The 14,720-nt window shown below is 44.4% G+C and overlaps 1 protein-coding gene and 1 long non-coding RNA gene across 9 annotated transcripts in view; one reads left to right on the top strand and one right to left on the bottom strand.

Annotated features, from left to right (window-relative positions):
* AFTPH (aftiphilin) overlaps nucleotides 1–1,068 on the bottom strand; it is a 47,318-nt gene extending 46,250 nt beyond the window's left edge. For 3 of the 8 annotated variants that reach the window (XR_010471890.1, XM_005505356.4, XM_065059782.1), the window contains exon 1: nucleotides 929–1,068. The gene's annotated coding sequence lies outside the window, so the exon portion shown is untranslated. Of the gene's footprint in view, nucleotides 1–605; nucleotides 809–928 lie in introns of those variants that run through there. The other 5 variants (XR_010471889.1, XM_065059780.1, XM_065059783.1 and 2 more) reach the window with 2 other exon arrangements.
* The window catches only part of LOC135579209 (uncharacterized), a 23,684-nt gene continuing 9,766 nt past the window's right edge, over nucleotides 803–14,720 (top strand). The window contains exon 1 of the long non-coding RNA XR_010471897.1: nucleotides 803–938. This is a non-coding gene — a long non-coding RNA (uncharacterized LOC135579209). The remainder of the gene's footprint in view (nucleotides 939–14,720) is intronic.

Genomic DNA, 14,720 nt, shown 5'->3' with positions numbered 1-14,720 from the left:
AGAATGGCATTAATTGTAAATAAATTAAAATCATAACTGTGTTTTAACATGGCATCTTCAGATGCATTTAGCAACTGACACACTTTACGCCACTTAAAGAAGGCAAGCTTATGAGGAAAAGCCGAACACAGCGTAACTTCTTCTACCGCACCTCAAGCGACCGAGCCCTCTCCTCCAGCTGCGGCCCCGCTGAACTCCACAGGAACGCGGGGCAGCCACCCCGCCCGGGGCCGCTGCGAGGAGCGGCACAACGCCGCCGAAGGACAAAGCCGCCCGGCTCCGAGCCCGGCCCCGCCGCGGCCCGTCCCCCCGCTCCAGCCGCGGCGGGGCAAGCCGAGCAAGAGGCGCCTCCGCAAGGGGAGCGCTGCGGGGCTTCACTCCCCCCCGCCCCGACAGGGCGGCCCGGCCTCGCCGCCCTCCCCTGGGGACGGAGGGAGAAGGACGGAGAGCGCGCTGCCCTGACGGGCCCGGCCGCTGCAGGGCCCCGGGTGCAGCCCCCGGAGGTCCCCGCAAGCTACCGCGGGGCAGGGGGTGCCCTTCCCCCGCCAGGCCCGGAGGGAACGAACGGCCCCCCGCTCGGCGGCAGCGGCGGCGCCGATTCTTACCTGCGGGCTGCGCGGGAGGCGGCGGGGCCCGAGCGGGCATGGCGGCGGGAGGGAAGGGGACAGGGGACGCAGCCGGTTATCTGGGGCCTCCCGCGGCAACCGCCATCGAGGGGGAACCCATGTCACGGCGACAGGAACCGCGTCGCTGCGGCCCGGCCCCCTCCCGGCGGCCACCGCCTCCTGCCCCGCCACCGCCCACTTGGCCTCCCGGCAGGCAGCGCACCGCCGCCCCCGGAGTCGCGTCACTTCCAGCGGCAGCCGGCGGGGCGGGCACGTAAATTAATAAACAAACCAGCTACTAACGCCGCTGTGGTGATACCTACCCCTTGCTAGGTGAGGAGGATGGTGGTTTAACGGCGCTGTCGCCATATTGAGTGCTGGCAAGCCGCCTCCACCGCAGCAAGGCGGCCATCTTGGACGAGGGGTGAGGCGGTGCCGTGGGGATGCCGCGGCGGCCATGTTGGTCTCGGGAGGAAGAGGGCAGCGTCGGGTTGCAGTGTTTCCGTGCCCGGGGCCGTGCGGGCGTTTGCCCGCGGAGACATAAAAAACCCCCATCCAAAATAGAAATGGGGCATTTGTGGACAATCCCTCCCGGCAGCTGTCCGGAGGGCTGAGCTCCCCGGGGGAGCTGCGCTGTGGCTCGGAGCTTTGCCGCCAACACGACCGTGGTTATGCCCGCGCTGCGGGAGTGTTTGGTTTCCAAGCCTTGAGGGTTAGGCTGGCAGAGAGCGGGTCTAGAGTACTGCGTGCAGTTCTGGGCTCCCCAGTTCAAGAAGGACAAGGAATTACTGGAGGGAGTCCAGTGGAGAGCTGCAAACGTGATGAGGGGTCTGAAACATCTTTATTGCAAGGAAGGACTGAGAGAGCTGGGGCTGTTCAGCCTGGAGAACAAAAGGCTGAAAGGGGGTCTTATTTATGCTTAGAAATATCTCAAGGGTGGGTGTCAAGAGGATGGACCAGGCTCTTTTCAGTGGTGCCCAATGACAGGATGAGGGGCAATGGGTACAGACTGAAACACAGCAGGTTCCATGTAAACATGATGAGAAACTTCTTTACTTTGAGGGTGACCAAGCCCTGGAACAGGCTGCCCAGAGAGGCTGTGGAGTCTCCTCTGGAGACATTCAAACCCACCTGGACACTTTCCTGTGTGATCTGCTCTGGTGAACCTGCTTTAGCAGGTGGGTTGGACTGGATGATCTCCAGAGGTCCCTTCCAACCACCACCCGTCCTGTGATTTCTGCATAGGAGGTTTTGCTTACTGCAAATTTTCACCCCTTTGAAGTTTAGAGGGGAGTAGTGTGATCCCATATGTTTGATCCTCAACCCATGTCTGGAACAGGCTGCCATACCACTCACTATTCCACCTTTATGTCTCCTTGTGACCAAGGGGGTAAGTTCCTCAGCTTCAGAGTTTGCAGAGCTCTTAGTCCAGGTGGGATCCCCAAGGGCCTGTCTGCGTTGTGCTGAAACCTCAGCTCCTGAGCATCAGGGTCTGACGGAGTTACCACCTTCAAAGAGTAGTTTTGCGAATTTATTTCTGGAAAAAGAGATTCATGTATGCCTACGCTTCCTAGGGATGGTGTGTACATAGGCTAGTTGTCAGTCAAATCATGCTTTAGTTGAACTGGCTTTTTACAGTTTTGTTTGGGTTTTGGTTGTGCAAATTCTGTAAAGAGGAGTAGAAAGACTGACAAAAAGACATACAGATAAATACTCTATTTTTTAAACAATTTTAATATTTAAAAAATATATATCTTATTTGTTCTTTTTCCCAAGGAGCACAAGTAGATAGTGGTTTGACCTCATAGGTGAAAGAATGCTTACAGCAAAACCACTAAATGAAATAATGAGAAATAACAATACATGCCTGCTTTGTTCTTCAAGTGTGTTTGTTTGTTTTCTAATACCTATTTATGCTGTATTGGTGAATATTGTCAGAACTACCAGCACATTAAGGTTTTGAAAATGCTTAACATGTTTTTAAATTACGTGCAAAGCCTGCCATTCATCCTTTGACAGTAGTGAACTGAACACTGTAGAGCTGTTACAACATGCAAGCAAATTACAATAATAAAATAGTGATCAAAGTGCAATATTAAAGCTTTATTCCTAGAGAGGCTTAATCATGTATTTAAACATGCTGAGGAATGCTTAAAACAAGGCTATTCATACAACTTTTCGTGTTTGCGATAGGCTCGTGGAATAAAAATGCCTCAAACGCCTTTAAAAGTTATTATAATTAATCTGCTAATTTAATAATAAATATAAGGGGAGATTATCTTGTTAATACAATGTTTCTGTTACTTTAGGAATCCTGTTACAGTAGCTGAAGATAATAATAGGTGACTATTAATGAGGCTGTGTGACTGTTAATGAGGCTGTATGAGCATTAAATTTCGCCGCCTGGTGGCTGTTTCCTTTTTTTCAGCTTAGTGTCAGAAATGCAGAGTAAAGCTTGTGCTGATCTGGTAGGACAGAAGGAGAATGATGGGGAAACTGGAAGATATGGCAATTTAGCAATCAAAAATCTTTGACCTTCACCCAATGTACTGCAACATGTTTTACAATCCTAAGCATGCAGAGAAGAACCTATAAAAGCAGTGAAATACTTTGTTGTAAAGCAACAGACAAACTAGTTTATTCTTCTTAGCACCCTAAAAAAACCCCCAAACAACTGTAAAGCCATTCTGTGGAAAAGACCAAAGCCACAAGCACAACCATGTACTGCAGGAAGAGAGCAAAAAAGATTGACAGCGTCAGTAATTATGTCCTAGAATAAAAGAAAATTTGTTAAGTAAAATTCCCAAGTGATTTGAGGAAGTGACTCATATCCTAAGCTACTAAGCAAGGAAAAAAAATCCCTCCCTGTCAGTTTGACCAGAGGGAAATTTCCTTCTCTTTCTTGGTGATATTCGGTAGTTCCTAGGACCAGAAACTTTAATGAGTATGCAGTTGCGAGTCTGTAAAATTCATTTAACTTGAATGGAGGATCAGATCAGAGTTAAGCGTTCCACATAAAAGAAAATACGGTGATCTTCACTTTGGCATAGTGTGTATGATTGACAAGATGGGTGGGATTTCTTTAGTCATTCCTGCATAAGCTTTGCTGGTTGAAGGAGATTCCATTTGCTTATGAAGGCAGACTGACTATGATAGCATTAGCCACATAATGTATTAGTTCTGTGAAACGGAATCCATGGGTTACAACACTGATTTCAAGGTTATATTCTCAACATATGAAAGTTGCCTTTACAGAACTGCATGGATTGTAAACACTGTATGTTATTTGGAGATTATTCTAGAGTGGTGGTCTATCGATTTTCAAACATATGGTGGATTTTCTTTAGAGTATACTTCCAAGCAATTTCTTTATTTACAGCATGGTGAAAAGACCTTGTAATTTTGAGATATTCTTCTCAATGTGAAGCCCCTCTGCATAGCGCAATAGAGGTTTTAAGTCAAGCAGGACTGGTCTGGATAACTCCAAGGTCTCGCCTTGACTTTGCTGCAGCAGAGCGGCTTTATCAGTCCCTGCTGCTGAGTCCGAAACTGTCAGGAGAGGGCGCAGCCTTCCTAGAAGTATCAAATGGAAAAGTGTGGAGTGTCAAGATTATTCAGAAAGGCTGTCTCCCAAAAACACGCATGGTCTGGAGTGTCAGACACTCCTGCTGTGTTTGGAATTGAGGATGGTAGGGATAACTTATTACAGTCTACATTTATGTCCTTCATAAAGCTTAGTCTTTCATAATTCTCAAGAAAATTGAACATTTATAAGGAAACAATTCAGCTTTTTATTTCTCATTTTGGAGTTTACAGCATCGTTCCTGAATGTAACTTAGTTATACTCTAAGCTGTTTCATATATTGTGTAGTGTGATACACAATATCTTCTGAAAGATGTTGGATTGCTAACAGTGGATAGTGCAGTTATTTTTATTTCTGGTTTTTCTTTCATTTCTGAAATATGTACAGTACAACATGGCTTCTGGCAATGCAAGCTCTTTTGGGCTTCCCCAGTCACAGTGTGGGGATGAAACTTGGTGTAATCAAAGACTAGATAAATCTTCAAACTTCAGGCAGTTTGCTTCCCTCTGCTGAGCCTGCCAGTGCTGCTGATCAGAAGCTAGATAGTCTGTTTCCTGATAAATTGTGATGCTTGATTTTTTAATTTTTTTAATTGAATTGGACATGTGAAGATTTGAAATTATCCATAGAATGAATTTTAAATGGTCTTTGGACATACCAGACTATTTCATTTCACTAATGCTAAAGGCTTTCATTTGTGCTATTGTCAGTGCAGTGCTAACTAATTTAAATTTTTCTGTGGAAAAGAAATATAAGAAAATCAAGCAAATTGAAAACAGGAAACCAAACCATTGCAATTTATCTTCACAGAATGTGAAGTAAAATATTTCCCATCCTGACATGGAACTGAGTTGGTACATTTCTCTGAAATGCTTTTAATTCAGTAAAACTGCATTTATCTTCTACCATTATCGCTGAAATAACCCCTACTACCACATTATCAAGCAGAAAGAGCTCGTCTGACTGAATTCACCAATCAGCCTCAAAAGCTTTAAGTGAAAACCGTGGCTGTGGTTTCATAAGGTGGGCATTATCAAAGCCAGCTGAATGAATAAGATGCACTTTCTGGTGGCTTCTGAATGAGCAAGAGTTAGTAAAAAGAAAATTTGTGCAGTTACTGTTAGTTAAGTTAAACAAAGCTGCAGCTGAGCAAAGAATGTACTAAGCAGCCTGTTACTAAGCTCCACTGCTGATCTGCCCTGTGGCATGGCAAGGTGGTGCAGCAGATGTCTAAACAGCTGAGACTTGTTTCTTTGAGCAGTGGTTGGTGCCCCCAGCTCATGCAGAATCAGTGGAGACTGCCCAGCTCTTCCACCGGGCGCTGCCGAGCTCTCGGCTGTGATAGGGTTGAGGGACCTCATGGTCCCAGGGTATCCCCCAGCCACATCAGACACCCCACCCAGGTCTGTGAGCTGGCTGAGCCTGGCTTTGCTGTGCTGCGTGTTAGCCCTATGTGGCAGTCCCTGTTTCCTCTCAAATCTGTTCAGTGGCACTGGGGTACTCATCTGAACACCTCAAGCGCCCTTGTCTTCTGTATCACTGCCACTCCCATTAGTGTTGACCTCTGGGCATGCAGAATAACCAGGCACTGGTTTCTCTTGTTTTGGGGAATCTGACAAAAGTGTCCTTAGCTTTTCCCAGCTCTTCAAGGAAGGGACTGTCTCCATCTGTTCTAGTTGCAATGGCATAAAATATAAACATTGTAATGCATGTTTTAGATGCAATATGTAAATCTTCTGTTTGGAGTACAAGTTTGTTACTGTTTTATACAAATCTCCCTAGATGTCTTTACTGGAGTCATAGTTATGAAAGCTACAAGGCATTACTACATCAGCAGCCCATTCTCTTGTGATTCACAAGCCATTAAAAGTCCCAGAATTGTCCTTAAACAATCCTAAATGTGTTAACTACAAAGAAACCTATGTAATTACAGAAAACAGATGAAGTGGCAGTTACTTTAGGTGGGTCTTGGAAATCTCCTACACCCGAAGGGCATGTAGGTTCTTTGATTTTTAGCTGAGACTGATTTGAGCAAGGATAGGGTTGCTGACACTCAACAGTATTTGTTGGGAGGATTTTTTTGTTGTTATTAGTGGGTTTTTAAAATTTATTTTTCTTCTAAGGAACTCTTTTCTGAGTCTCAACCATGTAGCTGTTTTGGAGCCTCTAACAAACACAGAGGCTCACATTCTTGCCATATGAGGGCTACCCACTGGGTTAACCAGCTCATGAATGTCAAAACAGCCCCATTTTTCCTGCCGTGGTCTAGACCACCTCCTGGAATTGGCAGAAGTTAATGACTTCAGTGTGGCAATACTACATGCACACCCGGCCTCAATGTATTTTTGTATGGAAGTCATCAGCAGCACGGGCAAAGTGTATTTTAGTGAATGTACATTCTAATGACAGCAAGGCTCGTCAGAAGAGGCAACAGGCAAACTAATGTAGCTGGCAAAGGCTGGTAAGCTGTTGGCAGTGCTGGTATGTTCAGGTGTGGAGATATAGTAAACTTTAAGACAAGTGCAGGCTGAAAACAATCTGACTTCAGCCCGAATTTGACTGTGTTACTCAGGCAACCTGAGAGGGAAAAAACAGCTGACAAGTGTAGCAGCCCAGTGAGCTATGGAGAGGCAAAATGGTGTACAGGCAACACATAATATTTCCTCCTAGGTCTGACAATACTTCCTTCTTCTAGAAGATGGTATTGTGTGAGTACCTCAACTGTCAGCAGGAAAGCAGCATTTCTAGCTCCTTCAGTGGCAGAGCAAAGCTTTCCAGTGGTGTTCGTGTGGGTTTTGTTGTTGTTTTCTTTTTCTTTTTCTTTTTTTTTTTTTTTTTTTTCCAATGCAGGCTCTAAATACAGAAAGCCAATAAGGAAATAAATCAACAATATTGATTTGAAGACAGTCCTTTGCCTTTAAGAGGCCTGGCTTCTGAGTTTTGGACATTTAAGATGAGAAGTGCTAAAAATGGTTATTCTGTTTTATTTATTTAGTTGGCAAATGTGAGTTGATTTCCACAGCCATCCTTCTTCCTTGTGTATCAGCTCCTCTCTGTGATGACAGGAGTCAAAGGCCACCAAACACCCTTGTAGATAAGCTGGTAGGAAGTTGTGAGGTACAAACTACTAACTCTGTGTATGGGATGGGCACTGTTACCCCAGTCTCTTGCCTACTGAGCTGTTCAGGTTAATAAGATATATACTCATAATCTCTATTAACATCTGTTTTAAGGATTTTTCATTTCTAAGGCATTTCAGAGGTCTTTTGTTGCTGTTGTTTGTTTAGGTTTTTTTGAGGGTTTAGGAACACTAAAACCGACCTCTGCAGCTGTTTTTTATAATGTATGTAAGAAGACCTGCAATATCCTGTTTTAATCATACATGTTTGTTTCACTTGTCAACACAGCGAAGTTCAGGTGCCTGGTTTGGATATTTTGGATGAGTTGTCCTCATGAACCAATGTTGTGTGACTGGCAGTGATGCATATCAATAATAATAATTTGAGATTTTTTTTTTTCCAAAGATCATGCCATGTCCATTAAACGTAACTGAAAGTAGGATTCAGTTCCAGGTTTTAAAATGGAAATGGCTGAAGTTTCTGTGGGTTAATGATAACTTCTGCCTCAAATGCAACTGTCATGCCAGGAAAGTAGTTCCTTTTGCAGATACTTGTCACAAGCCTTCTCTTTGTCTTTCAGATTCATAGCTGATGCCTGTTTTCAGTACCACATATGTCAATTTTATCTTCTGTTGTATTTTTCTGCAATGGGTTTGCTCTCTTGATCTATGTTCATTAAGTTGCAAAGCATCTGGGATGTAGGCACATAGCAATGGTAGATCTCAGAAAAACAGGAGGATTTCTGGAAAGCTCTTACATGAGAAATATGAGAGATTTGCTATATCTGGTCCTAAACTACCTGACAGGGCTGTTGTCATAGGTAAATGGAATCTAGAGAGAAAATACTGTGTTCCAAATAGCCAAAAAATGTTTCTGAATGCTAACAGAATATCAGGATGAGACCTTCAGACAGAGGGGTCTGTTGGACTCAGTGGTCCCCTGCTGTTGTCGCACAAGCAGAAAGCAGCAACACTGAACCTCTGACATTTATGCCAAAACAGACAAAATGCAGGAAGGAGCCTCCAGAAGGGACTGTGGAGAGCTGGTCAGGGAGGGAGGCAGCAGAATGACAGAGGCAAGCATGAAGACTGTGGGGTTGGTGAGTGTCGAGGGTTTTGATTGTGGGGTGACAATAAAACCGTGGCGGATGTATTGCGAACCTTCTCTTCCCCCCTTTTTCCCTTCTTCCTCTCCCCACTTCCCACTAAGGACAGGTGATCGGGAGGGAAAGAAGGACAGAGAGAAGAGAGTTGGAAAAATTAAAAATGTTTTACTAATGCTACTAATAAGAATAGAGAAAATAATACAAAATATACAAAACCAATCTTGAAAGTCTCAGCAACTGCAGAGCCGGCACCTGAAGTCCTGGATTGGACTCTGCAGCCAATCGGAGCTGGATTCAGTCTGTCACTAGGCCTCAGTTCGCAGGGACGACTAGCAAGGTCCTCTCCTAATGTTGGCCATAAGCAGAAGGGAAAAGGGACGAGATCCTCGTGATCTCCCACTTTTATATGAAGTATTCACGTGAATGGACTGTTATACTCCGTTGGTCAGTTTCTTGGTCACCTGTTTCTCGTTGCCCCTCTCGTATCAATTGTTATCATAACTTCACATTCCATTGCTATGTTTACCAAAACATGGATCTGGTTCTCCAGGAAAATGCAGCTAATATGAAGGCTTTAGCTGACAGACAAATTCACTAAAAGAGAAACTTGTTTTAACAAAACCAGGACGGTGAGGAGGGGAGGTTCAACCCTCATCCCTTCAATAACCGAGATCAGTCAGAGATCTCTTGAGAACAGCCAAACTAGTTCTGTTGCCACAAGGAGATCTAAGAAAGATGAGATTAGGTAAATCCAGGTGCCTGAGAAATCTGTTTAAATTCACCAGGCTCTAAGTAAGAACTCTGTAAATCATGGCTAACTGGGATTCAGCTCTGGGAAGGGGTGCTGTCTCTGAGCCAGCTACTTGGTTCTAGTGAGCAAATATGATCCCAGCAGGCTTACGTGGTGTCACTGATGTGCTCTACAGGCGTCCTTGCCAGGGTGTGTGTCACCCTTGCCATTCCTTGTGTCTCTGCACCAACCGTATGGTCAAAGTGCATTTCAAGGGAGATAACGTGCTAAGTGAGCTGCAGCCACCCCATCTCTAACCTTGTTGAACTCAAGGGGTGTGCATTAGTGGTGAGTTTGGCTCATGGTTTTCAGTTTTGAACCACTGAACTGAAATAAAATTTTTATAAGCACAATAAATCTACCAATGTATAGGGTCTAGCACTTGTTGCAAGCAGCCTTAATTCCCACTGTAGCCGAGAGATGGCTATTTTTGGAGTGTCAACTTGGGCAATGTACCGTCACCTGGCCAAAGAGAGATCTGAAATCAAATCTAGATGTTGAGGAATTCTCATGCCCCTAATATTAGAATCACAGAATCATTTAGGTTAGAAAAAACCTTTAAGATCATCGCAGTGCTAGCGAGTTGGAAACATGGCTATGAAGAGCATCAAAAGCACCAAGACCCATATTCCCAGCACAAGCCGATTGCCAGATGTTTCTAAAGAACAACTTTTGTCTCGATTTCCCGACATTTATGGAATTGTTTATAATGTAGGCCACAGGGTATTTGCTGTTTGCTTGGTCAGATGTATGTCAGCAGTTCAATGGATTTAAATAAAAGACTGATGGCGACTTACAATCGGTTAGCATGGAAATGGCATTGGGCCAATTGCCCCGTTGTGGAATGTCGTATGAGCAGAGCAGATATAATTATTTCCAAATTTGGCCACAATCCATATTTTATCCATATTTATCCATATTTTGCTGCAAAGGGGGTTGTCTCCTTCAGCAAGAAATCCTCTGGGCAGAGAGCATATCCTCAGTAACTCACTGTTTACTCCATACTGGGTGGAGTTTCCAACAAATTCTTCTCTGTGGAGGAGCCAAGATGCATGACCCTTGCTAGTGATGCAGCTGTTTCCCAAAATCAGACCTCTGTCTCCTTGGCAGCCTATCTCACTTAGAAAATATTGCAGCTTATGAGATCATTCACAGCTCTCTGAGCAGCAACTAATTCTTGATACAAAACCTGTTGGCTATAGTCTGGATTTTTTTGAGGAGCAAAGACTCTAGTGCATATCATCACATGGAGCAGGAGGGATTTTCAGGAGCACTGTAGAGACCTCTCACCAGTCAGGTGCTTGTTCTGCTTATTCAAAGAGATGGTGGGATTTGAACCAGCTCTCGTTCAAAAATCATGTAGGCATTTTAGTACATGACTGGCCTCCCCTCTAGCATGTCCTCTTGTACTTCCAGGGATCACTTTTTCTGAATTGTGCTGATGGAACTTGACTGCTGTCAGGTGGCACTTTACAGGGTCACTTCAGAGTTGAGGAAGATTTAGACTGAACGCGCTGCAGAAGCTGTTTCAAACTGACCTACTCTCCTCTTGCTTCTAGCCAGCCAGTCCGGGATGGATGGAGTATCCACTTCGTGGCTGCAGAGCCATGAGTCTTCCGATCTTTTTTCCTGTATGAATGCCTTCAGATGCAGTTTGACAGCAGGTTACACTGAGAGGATTACTTCCACTCTGCAGTTCTACACCATCAAGACATGCTTAAATTATCCTACAGGCTGCGCCTTCAGAGAGGCCTGTGTTACTTACACATCTCTGGTTTTGGCTGACGATTTATACGCCGTTACTCACTAGGCCACTTCTCTAGAGAGTCCCCTTTTCTCGATCTGACAGAAACGCAGGCAGATAAAGCTACAACTCTGTGCTACGTAAAAAACCCCAGGGTGATAACCCTCTATGAACCATGACAAAGAGTCACTGCCTGCTCACGTTTGCCTTTAGGCCCGTTTGCTTTTACAAAGCTGGACCAGTTTCTACTGAGTCAGATTCTGTTATATGTGTGGTGCCTGTAATTCAGTTTAAGAGTGGATCAGATAGGTTTCTTCCCCCTTCACAATTATTACCTTGTTATTGCTCTGTTTGTTAATGTGTATTCTGGTAGCACTGCACAGCCACAAGCATGCCCCAGGGCCCAGTGCTATAAGTATCTGTGGTGTGTTTTTCTCTCCTGATGGTGTAGCAGCAGTCATCACAGCATTATGAGCTTATTTCTGCAGCTTTTTGAGGCATATTTTTGCCTGTGGGAAAGCTTTGTGCACAAAAAGTGTCAGGCCTGGCTTTCTGTGAACCATTTCACTGAGCTGAACGATGACCATTATTTTTCTGCACTGGGACCGATATGAGGGGCAGATAAAGGTAGGCCAGAGCTGTGTTGGACCCCAGTCTGATGTTTGCCCTAGGTAAGGCCCTGCAGCAATCGCCAGGTTTCCCTTGAAAGTCATAATTTGGTTCGAGTGGATATGATGGTGAATGCATAAATCCTATGAAGAACAGGAAATAATCTCTGCAGTTGTGGCAGCAAGTGCTAGCGTGTGGAAAACATGCACCATTTGTGTGAGCTTTTGAATACCGGCTTTATTCCTGTGATTCTTTTTGGGTGATCTAACACATTGATGTTGAATTCAACCATTTCACATCCCAGAAGCAAACATCACCATCACAGGACCTTCTCCAGTGCAGGAAGGTACTACTTCTATTTCCCATTGCACTGATATTGCTCAGCTATGAAAAAAACGGAATCACTGTTCTACCAAAGCAGTGGTTGCTGGAAGGGAGGAGTCTCCCAAGGGTTGCTCTATTGCTAAATGGCAGTGATATTTACCTAACACACGTATGTAGGCTTTGGACTTACTTGCATTAAAAACATTTTGAGGGTCAGGAATAAAGCTGTGCATGACTGCCAGTATGTATTTCTATTTTTCTTGCAACAGACAAAAAGAAAATAAAGTGATGCCTGTTTTTTGGTGTTTTTTCTGCATGAAGATTATTTTCTCTGAGGCTTTTGTGCATTGTCTTTTAGAGGTAGTGGGCTGCTGCTCTGTAAAATTCCTTCAAAGGATACTCCAGAGGAACCAGCTGCAATTAAAACCCACAAGACTGTGTCCTAGTCCTTCTTTGACATCTCCTTCTTTTACTTCCATTATCTTTAAATCACATCCTTATTGCTGTACTCTGTCAGAGTAGGACCACCCTTGCCTAGATCTTTGCCCATGGAAGGTTTAGTAAAGCCCTAACCTAGTTAGGAATCTGAGAGTTTCCCCATCATTTCCTCGAGGTGTATTAAAATGGATTATCCTGATGTGAAGAGTATGAAATAGGCAACAGTGAGGAGAAAAAGAACAAAGATTCAGGCTCTGAATGCCTGAGCTCCAAAGACCTCACCACCCCAAACCCAACTGGCAATAAAAAAATACCTGTAAATGCAAAGTCGTATCTCTGAAGTCCTCAGGTTTAACAAGAAAGGTGAACATATTGTCCCTCTGTTTCTGCAGTCTATCAGTGTCTTCAGCCCCAAATCTTTGCTCGGTCTTTAGCTGGACAAAGCAGACAAGGAATTAAAAGTGAGTAAGAACATATCAGGACTTCTGAGTTTAGCGAAATCTGCATATAAAAATAATATTGTCTTAGAAAATGAAAAGCCCATGTCCTGCATCTGCTGAGCAAGGGTTTTCATGCCCATGTTTAGTTTTTTTCGTGTGTGCTGGCAGATCCACAAAATGGGATGCATTCTGACTGTCTATATAAGCAGCTGGAGGGCTGTTATCCCAGCACAGAGGCACGGGCCTGTTCCCTTTCTGTTTTCAGGCACTCTGCCTGTTCACCCTCCTTTGTAGAGGCTGCAGCCTCTGGGAGGGTGAGCACATTCACACACGTCACAGCGTTGGTGCTAGCTGAGACTGAGCTCAACAAATTGTTTCTGTCCCACTCCCCCGGAGGTGGCCAGTTAATAATTCATACCTGGTATTCATACCTTTTGGTAAAACCCTCTGAAACACCTGTCAGGCTGACTCAGACTTTGCGTAGCCTGTGATCATTCACACATCTCTGGCATTCAGCCATTTCGGAGTGATAAAATATACACCATGCACAAAACTGGCAGCCCAAAACAGCTCAGGTCAGATTTGTTCGCCATTGTAACCACCTCAACATCAGTATACCAGCATTGTTTCCTCTGCATACCAGAACAGGAGACCACCAAGGAATGAAGGCTGAATGCTGAAATATTTAGCATTCCCAGTGCTTTTTGTAAAGAAATCCACCAGCCATGAGCTGTTGGGTAGCTTGGGTTCTGAGAAAGAGCTGTTCTGTGTCTTCCTTTATATGCCCATGTTGAACAGTTCAAAAAGGACAGGGATAAACAAATTCCGCGGTTCAGTCTAAGCAAAGTGATAACACTGCTCTCTTGAAATGCAATTCTGCTTTATCTGGTTTTGCTTTTCGTGGAAGGGGAGGAACATGGTATTTTCCAATTACTACCTGTTTCTGGCAGTGCAGGACCTGCTTGGAATTCACTGAAAGTTCCCATAACCAGTAATTACTTTGGATCCGGCTAATAGGAAACTGTGCTCTCAGCAAAATGGGAAGTAATTAAAAATATAAATAAAGTTCACATGTTTATAGAGCCCTTTCCACATCATTTAGCATTTCTAGTTTACAGAGTATATTGTGTTTCTTACACGTAGAAGACGCTCGCATCACCTGTGGGATGGTGAAGAGGGATGTCGTGCAGCTGCTGCCATAAGTACCACGGCTCCTTCCAGGGCTTTTTATTCAGATCTCTTTCAAAGCCTGGCAGGACAGGTGAATTGCTGTGACAGCAGAACTGCAAGTGTCTTTTTTTGTTGTGTGAGTGACACATAACTCTCTGCCTTTAGCACTGAACACCTTTGCTGTTTTTCACTTTCTTAGGCTGGTAGTTTTCTTCCTACTAGGAAGTGCTTAAGGAAACATCTGCAGTCACCAATCTGTGGCCTGTTGTTTCCAGCTCTTTTTTTTAAAACAAAACAAAACAAAACTTTAGGCACAGGGTGTGTATGTGTGCGAAGGGGAGATCAGGCGTCTACATCTGAGTGTTTGGTAGGAGGCAAGTGTCCTCAGTGTCCCTTTGTAAATATTGGAGCCAAGTCCTCTGGAAGACCATTCAGGGCATCAAAATTTTCTCTGCTAAATCATTCTCTGGAGAAGAGTCTCTCTTTGCACTGCCTATATAGGGAACCCACAGAGAACAGACTGAATTACCACAGCTGAAATTAGATGCTGCAGAAGGTGGTATGAATACCCCTGCAGTTTCAGCTACTACTCACCCACTAAAAGGCTTCCAGTTTTCCCATTAATGTAGTCACTCAGCTGGCCTAAGCAAATAAGGCTGTCTTTGCGGAAAAATTGTGTATTAAGCATCGGTCTTTATTGCACCAAATAGCTCTTTTAAATCCTCACCCTGGGAAGCTGTTGACACATGTTCGAGTCACTCTACCACCTTCTCCCAATAAATGCGTGTGTAA

This window comes from Columba livia, chromosome 3 (assembly GCF_036013475.1).
Source record: "Columba livia isolate bColLiv1 breed racing homer chromosome 3, bColLiv1.pat.W.v2, whole genome shotgun sequence".
Classification (NCBI taxonomy): Eukaryota; Metazoa; Chordata; class Aves; order Columbiformes; family Columbidae; genus Columba; species Columba livia.
This window is presented reverse-complemented; position numbering and strand designations above follow the sequence as displayed.